The 9938-nt window shown below is 57.2% G+C and overlaps 1 protein-coding gene across 2 annotated transcripts in view; it reads right to left on the bottom strand.

The window, feature by feature from the left end:
* PRDM16 (PR domain containing 16) overlaps window positions 1–9938 on the bottom strand; it is a 254352-nt gene that overhangs the window by 185840 nt on the left and 58574 nt on the right. The gene's annotated exons all lie outside the window — the stretch shown is intronic.

Genomic DNA, 9938 nt, shown 5'->3' with positions numbered 1-9938 from the left:
GTCGGTGAGGCCGTGGGGTTGGCGTCGGGTGTCGGTGTGGCCGTGGGGTTGGCTTCGGGTGTCGGTGTGGCCGTGGGGTTGGCGTCGGGTGTCGGTGTGGCCCCGGGGTTGGCTTCCGGTGTTGGTGAGGCCATGGTATTGGCTTCGGGCACAAGTGACGATGGGCTTGTTCTAAGCCAGGGTCTAAGGAGGATGAGGACTATGTGTGTCTGTGGTCCTCTTCTGCTGCCACCAGGAATATTTCATGCCCCCAGATAGCTCCAGCGTCCAAGGAGGGCAGGCAGTCAGGACAAACTGGGCCCAACCACCAGTGTGGACCAAGCCCTGCTGCGTGTCCACAGCCACTAAGTCGAATGCGATAAGGAGAGGCACCATGTGTGGTTTCGAGCCACCGAGTTGGGGGATGGCTTGTGTCTCCTGCCCCCTCCCGTGCCACCGTGGCCACAGATGAACACCGTACCTCCTCCCAGAACTCCACCCTGTCCGTCCTGCCTCTCTCCGAGCCCAACTGTGTTGACAGCTCAGTGCCATCCTGGGCTGGGCTCCTGAAGAGTCGGGGGCAGCCCTGACTTCGTGCTGAGACCCGTCTGGGAGGCCACGTGCTGCACGTGACCCTCAGGATCCCACTGTGAGGTCTGCAGGCCGGCGTTTGGAAACCGCCTCCTGCAATTAAGAGTGTCGTGCATTCTTTTCTGACGTGGCCTGGTGGGGGCGATACTACCTGGATGGCTAGTGTGGGGATACATTCAGGAGAACCGTGGAGGCTGTAGAGCACGTGGCGCCTGGAAAGCATTCTGTAAGTGAAGGTGACAAGCACAGCAGCAGCGAGCAGGCTGGAGGGGTCCCTGCCCATGCGGCTGGTGTTTGGTAGAGGACAGCCCAGTGTTGGAACCAGGGAGGGGGAATGTCGCATCTCCACGAGCACACACCCTGCCTTTCTCCTTCTTTCCTGCATGACCCTCCTTCCCGCCCCCACCCCTCAACACAAGGCTGAACACACATCGTCTCATGGCCAGCCTGGAACCTGCAGTGGCAGTGAGGCAGGAGGGGGAGGCTTGGCACTGCTGCTCAGTGGCCCCAGCTGGGACCCCCACGGTCCACGCCCCTGTGGGATCACGGTCGGCCCCAGGAAGCCAGTGCCCCCACCAGAGAAGTAGGCTCATGGAGCACAAGCCTGGGATGCTTGTGGATCTGCAACCTTCTCCTGGGGCCTGGCTGCCCCACCCTGCCGCCCACCAGCCCCACCCCCGGGGCAGGCGCTTTCTGTAACCGCAGGTGGCTTCTCAGATAAGGTGGGGAGATACCACCTTCCACGAGGGGCCCACCTCCTGCGGAAAATTTCCACTAGCCAGATAGGCCTCATGGACCCCCACTGCAGCTCCAACTGGTCACATGAGACCCTCACTCTCCCCAGAGCCTTATTCTGGCTCTAGAACAAGACTGGACCCCAAGAAGCCTGGGAAGATCCTCCCTCTATTTGAGGGATGCAGGGCCCGCCTGGGGCCCGGCCTGGACACCGCTATGCAGAGGAGCAGCTGCAGAGCACGGCCCCCAGTGCCCGCACAGGGACACCACTGGGCATGGCAGGACCTCAGAGCCCGGCCCTCGGAGCCGGGAGCACTCAACCTGCACCACGAGAGAGAAGTCCTCAGGCCATTGGGTACCTCACCTAGGGGGAGACAGGGTTCGGGAAGCGGGGTGGCACAGTATGACATCACGGACAGCGAGGAGCCGGGCCTTGGGAAGGGACCCAAGTAGTCCCAGCACCCAGGAGAGCTGCCCTCTTTTACCCTGGAGGGGAACCTGCCCCCCGGCTCACGAGCGCACAGAAGCCCAGGTGATGAGAATCGTGGTAACGAGGTTTGGCAGGTGTCTTAGGAGGGAGGCGGTGTGGCTGTGTGGAACAGAGAACTCCCCGCCCAAACCAATTACCGCAGACTTTGCTGAGGTGTGTGTTGGTGTTTAAAGCAGAAGAGGCTAAGGGTGGCTCAGAGCTGATCTATTTTTCTCTCCTAATAGTGCGGCACAATTTAATTAACTCAATATTGCACCCACCTGAAGATTACGGACGGGGTTTATTGACGCCACCATCTGCCTCCTATAAAGCTGGTAATGTAGCCAATAAATCCTGCTTCAGAACCAGGCGCCTGCGAGAGGCGTCCCGCCTGCAGGGTCTCCCCATGCGCCCTGCTGCGGGAGCTGCTTGGGTGGCCACGATGGAGGGGCTGCCCTGGGCACCCTGTGGCGTCGGTTTGGTTGTGGAGAAAGGGTGCCGGTTCCAGGGCAGTACCCGTGTACCCTGACCCCCGCAGGGGCCATGGTGCCACTTCAGAGGCAGGTGTCTGCCCAGGGGCCCCCTACCCTGGTCGCTGGGTTCCCACTACCCTGACTGGTTCCCTTGTTCCCACACCCAGTAAAGAGCAGCCAAGCCCTAGACATGGGTTCTCAGATGCCGGGTGCCCAGGGCTGTGCCTGACTGCCGAGCTCTCACCCCACCTCACCCCGGGTGCCCAGAGCTTGCCTGACTGACACGCGCTCACCCCACCTCACCCCTGAACCACACAGCATGTAAGACTCATTATCTCCCATTGCAAAGGAGGAAATCAAACGGCAAGGCCTGGAGCTCAAGGCTGAGGGCCGCACTGTCCCGGGCAGAACCAGGTCCAAAGGGCAGGGGTGGGTGGGGAAGGGGCCCTGGCTTGGTCTGGCTCCTCTGGGTCTCCAAGGTAAGAAGACCCCTCTGTTTAACTTGGGGTTAAGGCAACGTCTCAGTGTGTCCTAAAATTTGTGATGTTTTGTCTGCGACTGGAATTTAAGTTTCAGCATAAAGGCTTAGCACGATAGAGGTCGTTCCTGATGACAGCAGGGTCCCCAGAGCCACCTGTTCTCATGCCGAGCCAGGGACCCCGAGATGGGGGACACAGCTCCCTGCCCTGCCTTCCAGGCTCCGTCCACACCAGCCCCACTTCTGCGGGCCCTCTATGCCAGGTTGTACCCTCGTAGGCCTTTCAGAAGCTTCCCAGGGATGCTTCCGGGTCAGAAAGAAACCCAGGCTCTTCTTTCACTCGCACAGAAAAAGGACAAGTGAAACTCTCATGTCCCCCCATGCACTGTAGGACTTGGGCTGGATCTGTGTGAACAACGGCCCTCCCCAGGCTGCCCGGAGCCCCCGGCACCCTCAGGCCCTGGGGCCTTGCAGAGCAGAAAGGAAGCCCCTTCAGACACGCAGGGCGGAGCCCACGGCACCACCACAGCAGGTAATAAGCCACCGCACGGGACGGTCATTAGCTACACCTCTCCCAGCCGAATCTGACGGTTTCCGCTGATTCAAGGGATCCTTTGGCTGAAGTGGGGGTGGGGTAAGTGGAATCAACTCAATTTAGAATGGGGGGGAGGGGGCCGGGCGCGGTGGCTCAAGCCTGTAATCCCAGCACTTTGGGAGGCCGAGACGGACGGATCACGAGATCAGGAGATCGAGACCATCCTGGCTAATACGGTGAAACCCCGTCTTTACTAAAAAAATACAAAAAACTAGCCGGGCGAGGTGGCGGGCGCCTGTAGTCCCAGCTACTCGGGAGGCTGAGGCAGGAGAATGGCGTGAACCCGGGAGGCGGAGCTTGCAATGAGCTGAGATCCGGCCACTGCACTCCAGCCTGGGGGACAGAGAGAGACTCCGTCTCAAAAAAAAAAAAAAAAAGAATGGGGGGAGGGGAGGTGGCAAAAAGGTTACGTTGATAAAGTCGTCACCCAGCCTGGAGCTGCCCATAACTCACCTTGGGCCACGCTAAGGGGCCATTAATCACCCTTATCAGCCTGTGAAGGCCCCTGCGGGACCGCCCTACCCCCGGGGGCAAGTTCAGGTGTGGCGAGAGGTCAGAGTCCACCCAGGGCCGGCTGCCACCTTGGAGGCCACGGGAGCTGTGGCTGCGGCCCCTCCCTGGGGCCTGATTTCTGCCCTGCGGACTGGAGCCTCGGGAGCAAAGCAGCCTCTCCAGACAAGCCGCAACAGTTGTAAAAACAGGATCCTGGGAGTGGGGTCGGGGGACGGGGGAGAGAAGGCGGAGAGGGCGGAAGCCAGGCCCCTGGGCCGGTCCCCGGGGCAGCTAAGGGTCCCCAGGGCCATGGCCCAGCGCTGCCTTGGGAAGGGGATGGCGCGGGCGGTGCTTTCCGGCTTTCTGCTGCCTGGGCCGCCTTACACCTCTCCGCCTGCAGCCTTTGATTCAGCAAAATGAAGGATGCAAACTTCTTAGGAATACTTAGTTTCCATGGTAACCGTAGCTGACCTCAACATTATTGTTCTCGAGAGGGGACTGACTTTACTATATGTTCATTCACTGAATTAATGGACTCCCAGTTCTTTTATCAGCAACCCCGGGACAATGGAAAGAGAGACATGTCGTCAAAGGGCTTTCAGCCACTGTCCAGCCTTTTGTCCGCGGCTTACTGCAACGAAGCAAGTCTATTCAGGCTGAGATTATCAAAATCAACTCGGGGCTGTCTCCGGGGCAGCTAAACACACTTGGATTTCATAAAGACATAACTGATCCCACATGCAAATTAATAATTTGGATAGCAGGGTTCTTAGGGTTAGGGACTTGGGTGTGTATTTTTTTTTTTCTTTTTTGGTAATAAAGCGCATGGGTAGGTAAATGCAGTTTAGCGACGGCACTGCGGCGGGATCTGTGTTGCTGGCTGGCTGGTAAGGGAACCGGGGAAAGGCGGTCTGAACTTCACTCACCTCGCTGGCCTAGACCTCAGCAAAACCAAGCTTAGGGAGGCCGCAAAAAGCCTCCTAGATCCGGTACACACCACAGAGCCTTCTAGTTCCCATACGCACCAGCTGAGCCCGACGCATGCACAGCAGCACCTCCTTCTGCAGCTCTGTTTTTCAGGGTCCCTGTATCTCTCCAACCCCATCCCCTCCCCTCCCTACCCCCGCCCCCCACTCCTTTCCTCCCCATCCCTCCAGCCTTCTTGAGGAGGAAAACGATACAAACAGAATACAGTAAGCCACAGGCCTGGACACCGAGCAGCAGTCTCTGGCTGCGTGGTGCTGTGCTGGGCTCAAAGCCCGGCATGGCCAGGAACCCGGTGTTATCCGGCTCGCAAACTGCCCGGAGTCCCAGCAAGGTCCCAGCCGCGTTTAGACCTCAGGGTGTGTGGCCTCCTCCAGTAACTGCTGCACAAAAGACACTTAGCAGTTGCCTGTCTGTCTCGCTCCCATCTTCCTGGGCTCAGGAGTCATCCTTCATTAGCCCCCGGTCCCCACGGGACGGACACAGAAAACCTCTGGCTTCCTCGTTACCGGAGGCCTTTTGCCCGGGCCGAGCTATAGAAAATGCCCGCACCACAGCCCAGTGGGACAGGCCATGGTTCTAACATCCAAATCATCATTTCACAAATTATCATCATTATCAATCAATCACCCTGTTTGGACAATGCGAGGCTGGGCTATCAGATGACTTTTATGACCTGTAGCATTTTGTATGTAATAATAATAACCGGGAGAGATTTATGGACCCATCACGGGCCCCTCTTCCAGCGGAATGACTTTATTAGCTCGATTTATTTTTGACCCTCCTCTAAGCCTCTGCACTCCCGCCCCTCGCCCTGGGGGCTGGCTGGGGTGGACGCATTTTTCCGAAGCTTCTGAAGGGTTTTTTTCAGGTCCTCAGGCCTAGCCGTCCCAAGCGAATTCACGATGTATTTATTTTTGGGAGGAGGGGGATAAAGAAGCGGAGGGGAAGAGAAAACAAAAATAAGAGAAAAGGTCACTTCCTTTTGTTTGTGTTTTCCCGTTCTGTATTAACACGTCCTTCCTTTTCAAGAGGGGGAAGGAAAACACGATAAAGTGGACAAAGGGAAAGGCTGCCGGGCCATGTTTCCCCTTTCATATCGCCAGAGATTGAATCAAAATTCTTTCAGCTGATAGCATCTCCCGGGTGGACTACACTCTTGTTAACGGATAAATTCAAGCCCTCCAGAAAGTCAAAGAATAAATTTAAGCCTTTTGCCAAATGTCTATCCTATTGGATTTTGATAAGATGGCCATTGAGCCTTAATAATGTCTTCCATCCATTTTCAGCGAGCCCTTAACACGGCTCTTGATTCGTCCCCAAAGCCTCTTCGCCCGGCCTTTTTATTACCGGCTCTGGCGGGCTCTCCAGGGAGCCGCGCGCCCCGAGTGATGGATGGACAACTCGCTAGATTATCTCCCGCAGATGTTTGCTCTCCAGGAGCCCCCGGGCTTTCCCTCTAAGTAAACAGAGACTAAATACAGAGTCCGCTGGAGGGAGCGGTCCCAGAGGTCCCCGCACCGCGGCCAGCAAAGGCGCGACGCAGCCCGACCCACAGCCAATGTGACTTTTGGGAAGCGCCGGTAACGCGCGCCCAGGGCGCACCAGGGCGGGTGCGGGGACGAGGCCAAAGCTCTGGGCTGCGCGGCTGCACGGGCTGCGGAGTGAACGAAGGCGCGGAGGCCCCGGTGGGAGACGGAGGGGACACGGGAGGCCAGGGTGAGGCTGAAGGGGCACAGGAGGGATGAAGGAGGACCCTCCCCTGCGGCTGCTGGTGGCTCCGCCCTCCTGGGGGCGGGGGCGGGGCTGACGGGAGGCACCTCTGTAGCTCCCACAGGAGACCCGCCCCACGCCAGAGTCCTGGGTTCGAATCCCAGGCCTCCATACATCCCCGGACCCGGCCACCCTCGCCTGTACATTCTGAGGAGAGTCATCCTGCGTCCAGCCCCTTCAGAAACCTCGCTCTTTGATACTTAAAATTCCTAACCGTGGCTTCCCCACAAAATATCACCTTTTCTGCAGCTCATGTGCCAAGCTGCTGATTGAATTAATTAACTGTCCTCACATTTCACGGAGGCAGATAAAGAACAGGAAGTTTAATCCTCCCAGCAGTGGATGAACTGAAGTCAGAGACAGGAGTTGCGCAGCCCCCCACACACCGTGATGTTTCCCTATGAGGTTTTTAATGCTCCCAAGTGCGCCTTTGGGTGACGCAAACTACAAAACCCCGAAACCAGAGTCCTCGTCCTATAAGTAAGGATTGCACTGAATTCATCCTGAAAACAGCACCAGGGTGTGCACAGTTACCGTAGCAATCCACACAGTGCACCTATACGGATAGCTCTAAGTGGCGCCTCTGTTTGCAGGGTGGGGCCTCTGGACTGATGCCTCTCGAGGGCTGTCTGTCCTGGTCTTCCTGGCCCGGGAGTCTGAAGCCTTTGCCTTTGAATTTTAGCTCACATCTCGCAGTCTCTCAGCCCCAACTTCCCCCGGCCCCTCGAGAGTGCCTGGAAATGTAACTGAACGGGTCCAGTCAGAGCCCTGGGGTTAGGGATCTGATTCTCCCACCAGCGTGGCCTTGGCAAACACTCGAATCCCCCAGACCTGACAGTTTTTAGTGTAGAGGCTGAAAAAACTGTGAGTTGATGGCCCAGGCAGTGCTGTGTGGCAGCCTCCCCCTCTGGTGGAGCTGCGCCTGAGGACGTGGGTGAGGACGCCTCCTCCAGGCAGCCCCCAGCCCCTCGGACTGGGCTTGCAGGGCAGCGACAGCGAGGAGCCCTGGGCTGGGGTCAGGAGGCCTGCTTAGACAGGGCCGCCCGCCAATGCCCTTGATGCTGGCTCTCGTACCCTGCACGGAGCTCCCTGCAGCTGCAGTGGTGTTGTGGGGGGGTCTCGTGCATTGGGTCTGCACTGATTCTGTGGGATGGCGGAACCTGGAACTCCTCAGCCCAACCCAAGGCTCTCAACCAGCTTTCCCAGGGCCTGCGTCAGAGGGATGCCTGCTGCCCTGGGCACTTGGAAGTAGGCCCCTGGCTGGACAGCACCTCATACCCACCCCGGGAGCCACTCTCAAGAATGATCTTGGGCCACACTGGGCAAGACCTGATGGCCCCATATATAAGACAAAAAGGCAAACCCACTGTGGCCCAGAGACACAGAAGGTGGTGCCCACTTCACCCTCCTTCTGTCCTATTTCATTCTGGTTCAGAAGCAGCCAGCACTTGCCTCCTCTGTGCCCTTTAAATCTAGACTTGACCTTTTAACCTTCTGCCTTGACCCCTGTTCCTAGACCAAGCAATCCTTCCCAGCAGAAACGGAACCCCTTCTAACCTCCTGCCAGGCCACCTCCACGACGCATTTAGGAGAGGCGCGGCCAAGGAGAGCGTCTTGAAAACGTCAGAGGGTCCAGGGACGCATGGGGTGGAAGACTCAACGCTTTCAGGCTCACTCGAGAGCTTGAGGGATTCGCACTGACTGCAGGTCACTTTTCGTGGGAAGTGAAAATACTGCAGTTCTCGGAAATCAGCAGCGCTGCTTACTGTTTCCTGCTCCTCTACGTCCTCTAAGAAAAGGTGAAATCATTTAAAGAGGCAGGAAAGAAGAAAGAGGGAAAGTGGAAAAGACCAGCCCTGGAATTTGCTCCATGGCACAGTCAAACATGGGCGCAGGAAGACCTCAGGCGTCCTGTGGACGGCGGGGACTGAGACCTAACACCTTGTCCTCAGACGGAAGGACCCCAGCAGGCCAGACGCAGCCACACGAGTGATGGGGAGGGACGTGGGAACCAGTTCACTCGGTTTCCAGAGGCCCTTCAGTGGGTCGCTGCGGGCTCAGAAGCAGTCTCCATTGCCATGGTTTCTCTAAAATCAAGGTCTCTGGGGTTGAACCTGGAGAGAAGGGTCAGGTCCCCCGTGCTTTGTGGATAGCTCTGCCCAGACGGTGGGTCCCCGTCCCTCACAGGCAGCTCCGCCCAAATGTCTCAGCTCAGAGACTGGGAGTTTGGTGGAACGAGCACAGGGCTTTCCTTTGACTTTGGGAGAAAAATGGCATATCAATGACTTAAATACTCAGCTCAGGTCGTGGGGTCAGGCCTTCCTAACCACAAAGCGCCAGTAGCCCTCAAGCCCATATTCTGCGTCACGGAAACCAGTTGTAATTCTGACAGAATTGTAACAGCACTCGATAGGCACTGACTCAGCACTGGCTCCTCTGTGCCAGCAGCCCCCATAGTGCCCCCCGTCCCCCGTGATGCTGTCTGGGTGGAGATGTGTCAATGTGACTCTCTAAATTTTATCTTGCTTTAAAGCAAAGATGCCAAGTGAGAGACTGTTACTTTAATTTTACTAGAAAACCCAAGAAAGTAGGAGATCAGCCACCACGTGTGAGCGTGCCTGTGTCTGTGGACGTCTGTGTGTGCGTGCAGACAATGCATATCCCCTGGAAGCCGAGTTCTGGCTGCTGAATGGGTTCTAGGTCTTGGAGCTGCTTTCCAGGCCGTTCCTCCTCCTGGCCGTCTAGGCTGCAGTGTGGACACCCAGCGACACATGTGACTGTGTGTGTCTCCCCAGGGCCTGTGTGTTTCTCTGCATATCGTTCTCCCTCTGAATCTGTTAGAGCTAATGTTGGTCCACCAGCCGTTACCCACCACCAGTCAGCAAAGCTGTGGATAATGCCACGTGGACCCTTTTTCTTTCGCCTCGTGGTTTGCTTATTTAAAGCGATGCTTCTTTGGAAGCTACGAGTGCAGCAAAAGGCTTTGTTGAATCTGCAGCCAATTTTTCCCCGTATTCTTTTCATGAGAGTATCCAGCGAAGACAGTTAAATAAACACAACCTGCGTTTATTTAATTTTCCTGTCTGCGTGGCCTGAAGCTTTCCCACAGGTACAGGGGCTCTCCTCCGCTCTTGGGAGTTAGGAGAGTGGCGGCTGGCCCTGTACCTGTGACCCTACGGCGACATTATCCCCACCTCCCTACACAATAACATCTCTGCTAATGCCAGCAAAGCCACCGTCCTGTGCACACGTCAGTCCACGGATAACACATTGCTCAGGGCCTGCCAGCAACATTCCGACTGCACGCTTGTTAACTCAGGGACAGCTGGGATGGCGGTCGCCCCGCCAGGAGCTCCAGGAACTCTGGGG

This window comes from Colobus angolensis, unplaced genomic scaffold, assembly GCF_000951035.1.
Source record: "Colobus angolensis palliatus isolate OR3802 unplaced genomic scaffold, Cang.pa_1.0 Scaffold426, whole genome shotgun sequence".
Classification (NCBI taxonomy): Eukaryota; Metazoa; Chordata; class Mammalia; order Primates; family Cercopithecidae; genus Colobus; species Colobus angolensis.
Note: the sequence above shows the minus strand (reverse complement) of the source record. Positions and strands in the feature narration are given on the sequence as shown.